Genomic DNA, 10,589 nt, shown 5'->3' with positions numbered 1-10,589 from the left:
ATCAGCATTTTACTCTCTCCCTCTCTCGACAAATTTGCAGGCTATAGTTATCAACTATTTAATATTTATTTACAGCCATCCTTAACAAGTTCTTTTATTACAATTGTTACAATGGATAAATTGCCCACACCTTCTTTTACCTTTTCCTCTACTAGCAACTTTGCCCTCAACATTATTGTTGGAAAAAGTAACGTGTATATCAAATAACTAACCCTTTTTTTTTTTCTTTTTTCTTTTTTTTTTTTGCATAAAACTTGATAGAATTTCGTCGAATACGTAAAATAGAAATGAGAAATGCATGAATATGAATTCGATGGAGGCAATAATTTGACCCTTCCTTTTTACGATGATAATACTCAACACAAGGTGCTAAAGGTTTTTAGCGTTCGTCTCCCAAAATATAACAATCACGTTTCGCAATAGGATTGCTTCACGTTACGTAGATCAACGAACTTATTGATATTTTGAACTCTCTATATATGATACTTGACCCAAAATAAATGCAGAATATATTTGATACATGATGCAAATATAAATGTGCATAAATTATATGTTGTAAAACTAAAAATGAGGATACCTATTTATAGCTATTGGAAAGTTGTGTCTCAAAAGACACTACTCTTGAAAAACTCACAACTACTGGAATTTGTTTCTATATGAGGCATATTCAAAAATAATAATTCTAAAAGTTATACACATCTTTTCAGTCGAACATATTCTAGAATATTTCGTAAATTTTACTAGATTTCCCAACAATGTCACATATTTAAGCGGTTTAAATTTGGGTTAATTTCTCATTCACTGGGTAACGATTTCCACTTAAACAATCGGATAATTTTCTATACAAAATTTCAGTACTCTTTTGCTCACGGTTATACTTTAAATCTTTCTTTAGTTAGTAGGAAATGTCCTCAATTTTTGTTCAAAAGCCCATTAAAATGATATTATAGACAACTTTACTCTTTTATTTAAATTAAAAAGAAAACTAAATGTATAAAATAATAATGGGTTAATTTCACTGACAGACACTGAATTTATGCGAAAATTACAAAACGGTCACCGAAGTTTAAAACTTTCAGTAACGGTTACTTAAGTTTCGGGGCGCTTTCAGAAACGGTCACTGAAGTTTAAAAACACTTTTTTTTCAATTTTTTGGGCAACTTTTGCGACAAATTTTCGATCATTTCCGACCACCAAATTTTGATACCGTTGGAAAACCCACAATGTCCTCTTCAATTACAACCCAAAATCTCCATGTAACTCCAATGGATTCAACCGAAAAATCGCCGCAGAAGTCGCCTAAAAAATCTGAAAATTTGACCAATACCACCGGATTTTGATATCATTGAAAAATCCACAATCTCTTCTTCAATTATCACCTAAAATCTCCACATAACTCCAAATGATTTGATCGGAATAAACCCACAAAGTCAGCATCCTCAATCTGGACAGATTTTTGCCTTTTTGGGTAGCCGTCTTTGTAGGTTTTTTCCGGCCGAATACTTTAGAGTTTGGGGGAGATTTTGGATGGTAATTGAAGATGACATTGTGGGCTTTCCAACGGTATCAAAATTTGACGATCTTAGTGGTCGGAAGTCGCCGAAAAATCGCCGCAAATGTTGCTAAAAAAATTTGAAAATCTGGGCAGATTTTTAGAGCGACTTTTGAGGCGATTTTCAGTTGAAGTCCTTGGACTTACTAGGAGATTTTAAGTCGTAATTGAAAAGGACACTGTGGATTTTCCAGCGGTATCAAAATTCGGTGGTATCGGTGGTCGAAAATGATAAAAAAGTTGCTGCAAAAGTAGCCCAAAAAATTGAAAAATATATTTTTAAACTTCAATGACCGTTTTTGAAAGTTTTTAAACTTCAGTGACTGTTTTGTAATTTTTGCGTAAGTTCAGTGACCATTTGTGAAATTAACCCAAATAATAATAAATAACCAAAACATAAATGATAATGAGAAATATCTTTTCTCTACCTAATGTTAGGGGTGTTAAATATGGGGCGAGTTGGGCAAAGAATTCACCCTTTCGACTCACCATTTTTTTAACCGAAATTACTTTTTCACCAGTTTTGATGAACTAGTTTGCACACGATCCGACGAGCTCGAGAGCAAGCTAGCTCGTGAACCAACTTGTGAGAGCTAACGAACAACGTGCACGAGAAATTTGTTGTTCGGGTGCCCCCCTTCAACATGCCTACCTAAATGCTGTAGCAATAAATTTTTTTATCCTATTTTGCATTTTTTCCCTTGTTTGAGTCCCATCTTTGGGTCAAAATGTATTTTATAATAGTGTTTTGTTGTAAAATGTGTGATTAAAAAGTAAGAAAAAATTTTGAATTTACTTGTAAAGTTATTTTATAGGAGAATTTGTGGTTGAAAACCACCGACACTCAGATAGTTATCCATGTGGAATTTCTCGACGGGTCTCCAATGTTTTGTTCTATAACAAACATCCACGTGTTCATTTAAGTGTCACCACACTTTAACTTGTGAGATCAGCTACTTACTTCACAAGTAAGAAATGCCACACGTGATGGTCTAACCGTAATAACGATATCCGTATCTCGTTATTACTTACGACCACGGATGATTTAAGATTCAATCAGATGAAATTTGTATCTCACAATCACAACTCCTTGTGATTAGTAAATTACAAATATTTGAATCTACGGACTCTATTATTTATTTAATTGTCTATTAATTAAATAATAGATCTGCCATTTAATTACATTAATTATATATAAAAGTATTTATGTCCAAAGTCGATTGGACCTAGGGCATAATACTTACAGAAAATAAGTTTGAAAAAATGGGAGTCAAGCATATGCTTATTGTTTGTTTGCAAACAGGGTCATCTTTGGTCTCTCGTCTGACATAGCATTTGAAGGTTCTTTTTTACGAAATTTGTATTGCTTGCTAGTGTAATTACAATGACAAATTAAATAAATCTTATTATTAGTAATATTATAATTGGTTTAATAATGTAACCAAAGTAAAAAATAAATAAACATAATTTTATTATTGGGCAAACTGTTGTCAAAAACCGACTGGAATAAGGCTGAAATGAAGCTGGAAAATCTACAGAAAACAGGAAGAAATCTATCCAGTTTTGAAATCATCTTTGTCAGACTTGTTTTAAAGTTGTTTAATTGATTTCCAGTCCAACCACAAACTTGTGGATAAATGGAAACCACTGCGTCCTCCGTAGGCAGAGGTGCACTTGGTGGTCAGGCGTGTGGAGGCATGCATGAGCCAGAGTTCGGGTATGATCTGAGCAGACAAAATGTTGCCAATGACGTGACGGACCTTGCGGTGTTGTTAGATTTCAGTTTTGAGTTGTATGGTAAAATTTGGACGATTTTTCCCTCAGATGTTTGGGTGTCGGGTGCCTTTTTGTTTTGCCGGGGTTGCTGGAAGTTTTAGGGCGAATGGTGACGGCCTTAAAGTAGTGAATTCACATATCTCCTAGTTTACGGACCCCGCAGATATAGTTCACTCGGTATCATGATGTTTGTCTTTTATTAGTACAATTAAGACTATTGTGTGAGTTAGTAATTTATTTTTCGCTTTAAAAGTCATTGTGTGGGGGCGAAGTTAGGTTTCGAGTTACCATGAAAGGGTAAATATTGCCTATTGCTAGACATAAGAATTACTTGTTAATTATTTGCCTTAAATTCTTCGTGAATTTGTTGTCAATTAATTTTTCACTATTAAAATTGCATGTGACCTTAGGAAAGTTTTGTTTGAGTATTCTATGTGGATTGTGTCTATATTTTCCTTGTGGTTGTTGTTTGTTGCATTTTGTATTTTGTTCATTTTTTAATAAAATAACACATTTTTGAGTTGTGATTTTCTCATGAAAAAAATGTGATCTTTCAATTTGGCAAAATGAAAAGTTCTTTTTAATAAAATTGTTGATGCAATTGTAGGTCTAAGGTAAGTACGAAAAATAAGATATTTTTTTACTTGCATTTTTTGGACATGTTGAAAGAGACTATCATAGAAATGATAATAAAAGAAAAGATAAGAAGAGTGGTGAGGCGAATGTTGCCATTGGGTCGAGTATGACCTAAATGAGGTTTATTGAAAGTAAACTTAGCTACTAAATGTGCATTTATGTATAATTCTTTTTGTATGTGTGTAATTGCTTAATTCTGTTGCATAGTTATATGTTGCATTTCAATGTTTTTGATATGTATATTTGCATGAATTTTGAGAGCAATGTGATTACTTGGTGTAATGTGTTTGTATGCACAGTGGATTAGGATGAATTAATCGTTAATGTATTGTATGTCTTTCTGTAAGGTAGAATATAGATGTCAAGGGGTACATTGGTGGTTTGTACCAAGCATGTAGAGAGTGAAATTTGGATCACGAGTGGAGATACGATTAATTGCTATGATCATTTATCTGTGAATCTATCATTTTTATTAGGTGGAAACCCACTATCCACTTAAGTTAGGAGTAGAGATGATAATGGAACAAGGCTAAGCTGGATCAGGGCAACCTTCCCCGCCATGTTACCCATTTAAAGCAGGGTAGTTTACCACCTGTTTATTATTACTTTTTGAAGGATTTTTTTTTTTTTTTTTTTGATAATTTATTTTATTGCCCTTTTAATTAAGTGAGACAATAATATATTTATTATTTTTTTAATTAATTTATACATTTTTAAAAGTTAAATTACTCAAATATATTTGACAAACTAAATATTTTTATTGTTTGTCATATTCCTTGAATAATCTTAGTTACTATCTTGTATCAAAACTAATAAAATTTCATTAAGTTTTCCTTTTGGTCATAGGTCACTTGGATCTCCTAAAATTTTACTCCAAATCACAAAACCTATCACGCTATAATCCACTATACAAAAACCAACTATACAGCCAACTGAGCGGCCTAAAGACACTGTAACAATAGCGAAAACAAAGGATTTCACCGATCTTTTCAAGACCAAGAGCACAAAATAAGGCGAAGAAGAAGAGTTCTTTCCTGAAAGATAACAAAAGACCCTTGAAAGCAACAGAGAAGAAAACCAACAGACTGAATAACCTAATAAACCCAGAGAAACCCTGTTTAATACCCACAATAAGATCACAGCCTTTGATAACATATTTAACGGCTCACACGCCATATGAAGAAGCACAATATGGGTGAGTATAATAATCTAGCCAATTGGATCCAAATAGACCGTCCATCCAATTCAGCAAAAAGGGAAAAATTACATAATTGCCCTCAACTAGAAGAATTGCATTTGTGAACACGCTTTTGTCTTTCACACTGTTAGCACCAATGAACACAACACTTTTTCAAAATATTTACTTTTGGTCACTAAACTTCAAAATGATTCTAAGTTCTAACAAACTTATCAAATTTATATAATATTAGTGACTCCGTCATCAATCCTTAAAATAATAGAGAGAATGGATGATATGGATAACAAATACTCGAACAAGAGTATATATTTATAGCTACGTTTCAACCTAATTAATTGTATTAAAAAGATGATATTTCCAATGTTTAGAAATATGAGATATATTGGTTTGATGAAAATAAATAAAAATTAAGACATCCACTAGTTTGGTAGAATTACCAATTGCACCATAATGAAGCACATTAAGGGGTGTATTCAATTGAGACTTTTGAAGACTTTGCTTAACTTTTTTTAAATGATGACTTTTGTTAATTTCGTGGATCTTTTATGGATTTGTATGGAATTAGTGAAAATCTTTCGTAGACTTCTATGGATTTTTATTTTAAATTTTTGATAGACTTTTGAAGCTTTCATTTGAAATAGAATTCACGTGAATCTGAGTGAAATTCTCACATACGAAGTGTTCGTTCCCACAATTCTCCTTCTCCTTCCCCTTCTTCTTCCCATATAATAATAATAATAATAATAATAATAATAATAATAATAATAATAATAATAAATTTGAAAAAATAAAAATTTAAGATTTTAATTAAATAAATAATAACCAAAATTATACATACATACATACATACATACATACATACATACATATATATATATGATTTAATATTATTAGTATGATATACTTTTAAAAATAAATAAAAATCAATTTATGTAAATTTAATTATAAATTTTTCATATGAAATATTATAATTTAATAAAAAAAATAGATATTGTTCACAAAAAAAAAAGAATGAAAAATAAAAAACCTACAAAAATCCAATTTAATTTTTTCATAGAAAATAAAGATAAATAATAAGAGAGAAAGAAAGATAAATGGAATACAATCAATAAGAAAAATAAATTTTAACCATAAATGTATAGGAAAGTTAAAGAAAAGAAAGATTGAAAAAAAATTATTTTTCTATGAAAGTCTCTCAAAATCTCGTAATTAATAAGAGACAAATTCTAAAATTTTATACGAGTACTTTTTGTTTAAAAGTTAGCACTTCAGTGACTTTGATAAAAGTTTCTAGAAGTCATTAAATTTGAATACCTCAAAACTTATAGAGATTTCTAAAAAATTTTAATTGAATACACTGTAACTTTTAGAGACTTTTTAAAAGTCTATAAAAGTCTCAATTAAATACACCGTGTCATACCCCCGCTCATATTGATAACTATCCATTAACCTGTGAGGAAATGAAATTGATGACTCGACCTAGATATAGAATTCTACATAATATTTTTTTCATCTGATAAAACGACATATGCATTTTCACAAGTATATCCTTATTTGTTAACTCCTGATACCTGTGACTATCATATATTATATCGAAACTAAAATCATATCACCATAATCCAACATATATATTCTGAGGTTATAAACATATCTACAGGCCATGCCAAAAGATATACAACACAGGATCTCCAACATATAACACAATAGATCATAAGCTCAAAATAATAGCCCTACAAGTCGTCATCCATGTATATCGAACTCTGAAATCCTATAAGAGCTCCACGGCTAGCCGTGCCTTTATGTAGTTCTATGCCCACCTATAATGCAAGAACTATATAAGTCAATGTTTAATAAGCAAAAATCACGCATGTCATGAATATGAATAATAATAATATATGCCACTATGTCATTTACTTTAAATATCATGATAAAGATGCATCATATTCCAATATCAATCAAAGTCGACTCGAAATCATTTCATTTGAAATATTTCATTTCATTGGGCTCTTGTCTAATCTACTTTGCACCGGATAGAGCTCTGTATAATATCAATATCAATAATCAAATGACCAATATGTAATCGACACCGGCGAGTGGACCATCCTGTCTGACCACTAGAGGTCCATCCCCTAACTACCTCTATGATCCCCCAAGAAGTATCCCACCGACAGCGCCAATAATCATAATATCACAAGAGCATAGTTGAGTGGTCCACCCTCCCATGATCACCAAATACTCATCCCCTGTCTACCTTTACAATCACCCAAGAAGTATCATCCGCGATGCCAAAATATATCACATAAGCATGCCTCGGTGTCCTAGTAGTGGTCAATAAAACATTTTAAAGGAAAACTCAATTTGAAATCATGTTTCACATGCAGGATAAAAATGCTTATGAATGATATATTTAATGAAAATTGATTAATAGGTTCTCCAACCTCATACTCAACGATTATAATCATCATATGATGTGCAATAAACCTCTTATCAAAGTTATGTAACTATTCTAACATTATCATATCACAAATAGTAGGCTCTTGCATCATAGTTGCAAATGAATTTTTACTTACCTTTCGCCTTTGTGTGTGCAAGCTTCTACGGAGTGTATATCAATTTTCTTTTTCGCTCAACATCAAAAAATCACCTGTATTACCATCTAATATTAAAGACAATCCTTCATTTAATAACCTTAATACTCACAATCCCAAAATACGTCCATTCACGCCATAAAAATTTAGACAATCATTATTTCAAATTACCGATGGCATTACAAACTAATCCCATAAGTCTCGCTATTTCTCGAATCCAATTACGAACGTCAACATCATCCAATTGTTGTCATTAACCTAGAACTCCTTAGAATTTATTTTCTAGGCTCAAGAGATCATTAATGGACATATAAATGTCGAAATCACATTAAATACCCAATTGGAGAGAATCTGTTTTCAGATTTTCATCCAATTATTTTTCTAATCCCTTTTCACCTCCTTAACTATATCCGACGACTCCCAAATTCTTACCACCTACCTATAACATATATGTGAAGATAATCAGGTCATAAGGTTGTGACAAATGAAGGGTTTTGAGCTTCAAAAATAGTCCATTTTCCACTACACAAAATCAGGCAGTTTTATTTTCCTTGTGACGATTTTCTATTTCCATTGTATTAGTATGATACCAATAGAATTCTAGGCCATTAAAAATCATTTCTACACTTCATACTTACATATAAAAACGTTTATATTGATAGATATAAGTTACACACTAAGTATCATCCCAAAATCAAGGTATAAACCACTCAAATCCAGCAACCTACATCTTTGCCCAGGTTGTTTTCCCTCAAGTTCTTGTAATTAATCTCCCCTATTTTGCCATCATAAAATTATCCACAACCTCCCACATAATTTCAAGCAAGTTCATAGTTTTAATAGGTTATAAAACACCCAAAAGAACTAAGGAAAAACTTCAAAACTGTGAGATGAACCTGCTCAAACTGCAATTCCAGTTTCTTGTTTTTCTATTTCTCTTTGCTTCCTTTGCTCTCTCTTTCTCTTGGGGTCACTTGAGGATAAATTTAAAAGGTTAAATGTATTCTTTAAGAGATGTGTAAGTAGTCTTAAGGACTGGGGTTGTGAGTATTGCTTAAGGATGAAGAAAAATATGAACAAAGGACTAGTATTCTTAAGCATGAGCTGTCCAAGCATGACGTGTCTTCTTTGTAGCAATACTTGACTTTCAACCATTATATTTGGATCCATTTGTGATGTTTAAGATATATATTCATCCTATATTAAGTTTCTAGGGAGTAGACGCGAGATTGATGCCTCAGGGTTGAAGAAATTGAGTGTTAAAATGACAAATATCCCAAGCACGAGGTGTTCGAGCATGAGGTGGTCACTTGTAGTATAATCTGATTTTATATCTATCTTTGCAGGTAGAAATCAAGTATCCTTGGCTTATTTTGACGTGTTTACAATCCATTTCACTTGCTCTAAGATCCCAAAATATATTATAGAGCTAATTCCTCAACCATTCATATAATGACTTACCCGATTGACTCCCGATTCTTGACCGATTTCAACAATTCGCACCTCAATATTTATATCATCATAGGAAACATATATTATTGTGTCGTGATCATGTCACTTCATGCCTCATGCCCCAAATATGTCAATTACCTATCTAGGGTTTAAGATGACCATGATCAACCGAATGGAAAGCTTGAACCTTCATCGATACTAATTTCTAGCCTTTCCGATATTACATTACTTACCAAGTCAATCTCCAACATTTAGTTAACCTAATTTTTTATCATAGCTCAATGTAAAGTTTTACACCTAGATCAAGGAGTCAAAGATTATCACCATATAAAGATTTTAAAGCCTCGATAATCGAATGCACCGTTTTAAGATAAAGCAATTAGGAAATCGATGCAAATGACAATGTAATTAGCATGAAATGCATGAATCATATTGGTCATATGTATAACGTGAACCTCAAGGTATTACACACCATATCTTTTAGAGAGTCTCAAAAAGTCTCAATTGAATACTCCTAAACTTTTTAAATACCAGAAAGTCATTAAAAGTCTTAATTGAATACACCCCCTTAAACGTCATATCAAAACGTAATACCACAAACAATGAAATACTAAATACAAGAACCAAGAATAACAAGAATCAACCCAATTAATTATTGTCAAATTTTTTTTAAACATTTGTAACATTTAGAAATACTAAACACATTGGTGGTTTGATTCCCCACATCTACAAATCGATAAATGAGTGACTTTGTTGAGACTTTTTTTAATTTACTATGTCCTTGATATGATGTTCATTGTGGTATAGGGTCTAATTTCGCAGCTCTTTCTTTTTTGGAGCTTATCCTGAGATCTGATTGTTGACAATGTTTGAACTTGATAAAGGTTGTCATTATGCCGTATCCACCTTAAACTAAAGGACATATTTCAACAAGGATCTCACCTAAAAATTTCTCCCAAGCAACTAGTGATTTTAAGTCCATCAAGTGGTAAAAATGATGATGCATGGAGAACTTTCCCAAGCAGCTAGTGGCTTTGAAGCACAAGGAATGACCCAATCCCTAGATGGATAGAAACCTTTCTTGGTAGGGTGGGACTACTAAGTAACAAAAAGACAATGTATAGAGTATCTATCTTGTAGACGCTATTAACCCTTAGAACCTATTCATCCATATATGGTTTTGAATCGTTTTCGAAGAGTTTTTTTCGATAGATGAATATCCTTATCACCATTTAAGCCCGTACGTAGATGTAATACTTCTCTAGAATTACTAAGTTATATCAACATTATTGAATGTTTGCTAAAGCCCATGATTAATTGTATCACTCTCGAAAATTACTAAGACTAAATCTATGTTATTGAATGTTTAATTATAAAAACGCCATGT

This window comes from Olea europaea, unplaced genomic scaffold (assembly GCF_002742605.1).
Source record: "Olea europaea var. sylvestris unplaced genomic scaffold, O_europaea_v1 scaffold398, whole genome shotgun sequence".
In the NCBI taxonomy this organism is placed as follows: domain Eukaryota; kingdom Viridiplantae; phylum Streptophyta; class Magnoliopsida; order Lamiales; family Oleaceae; genus Olea; species Olea europaea.
This window is presented reverse-complemented; position numbering follows the sequence as displayed.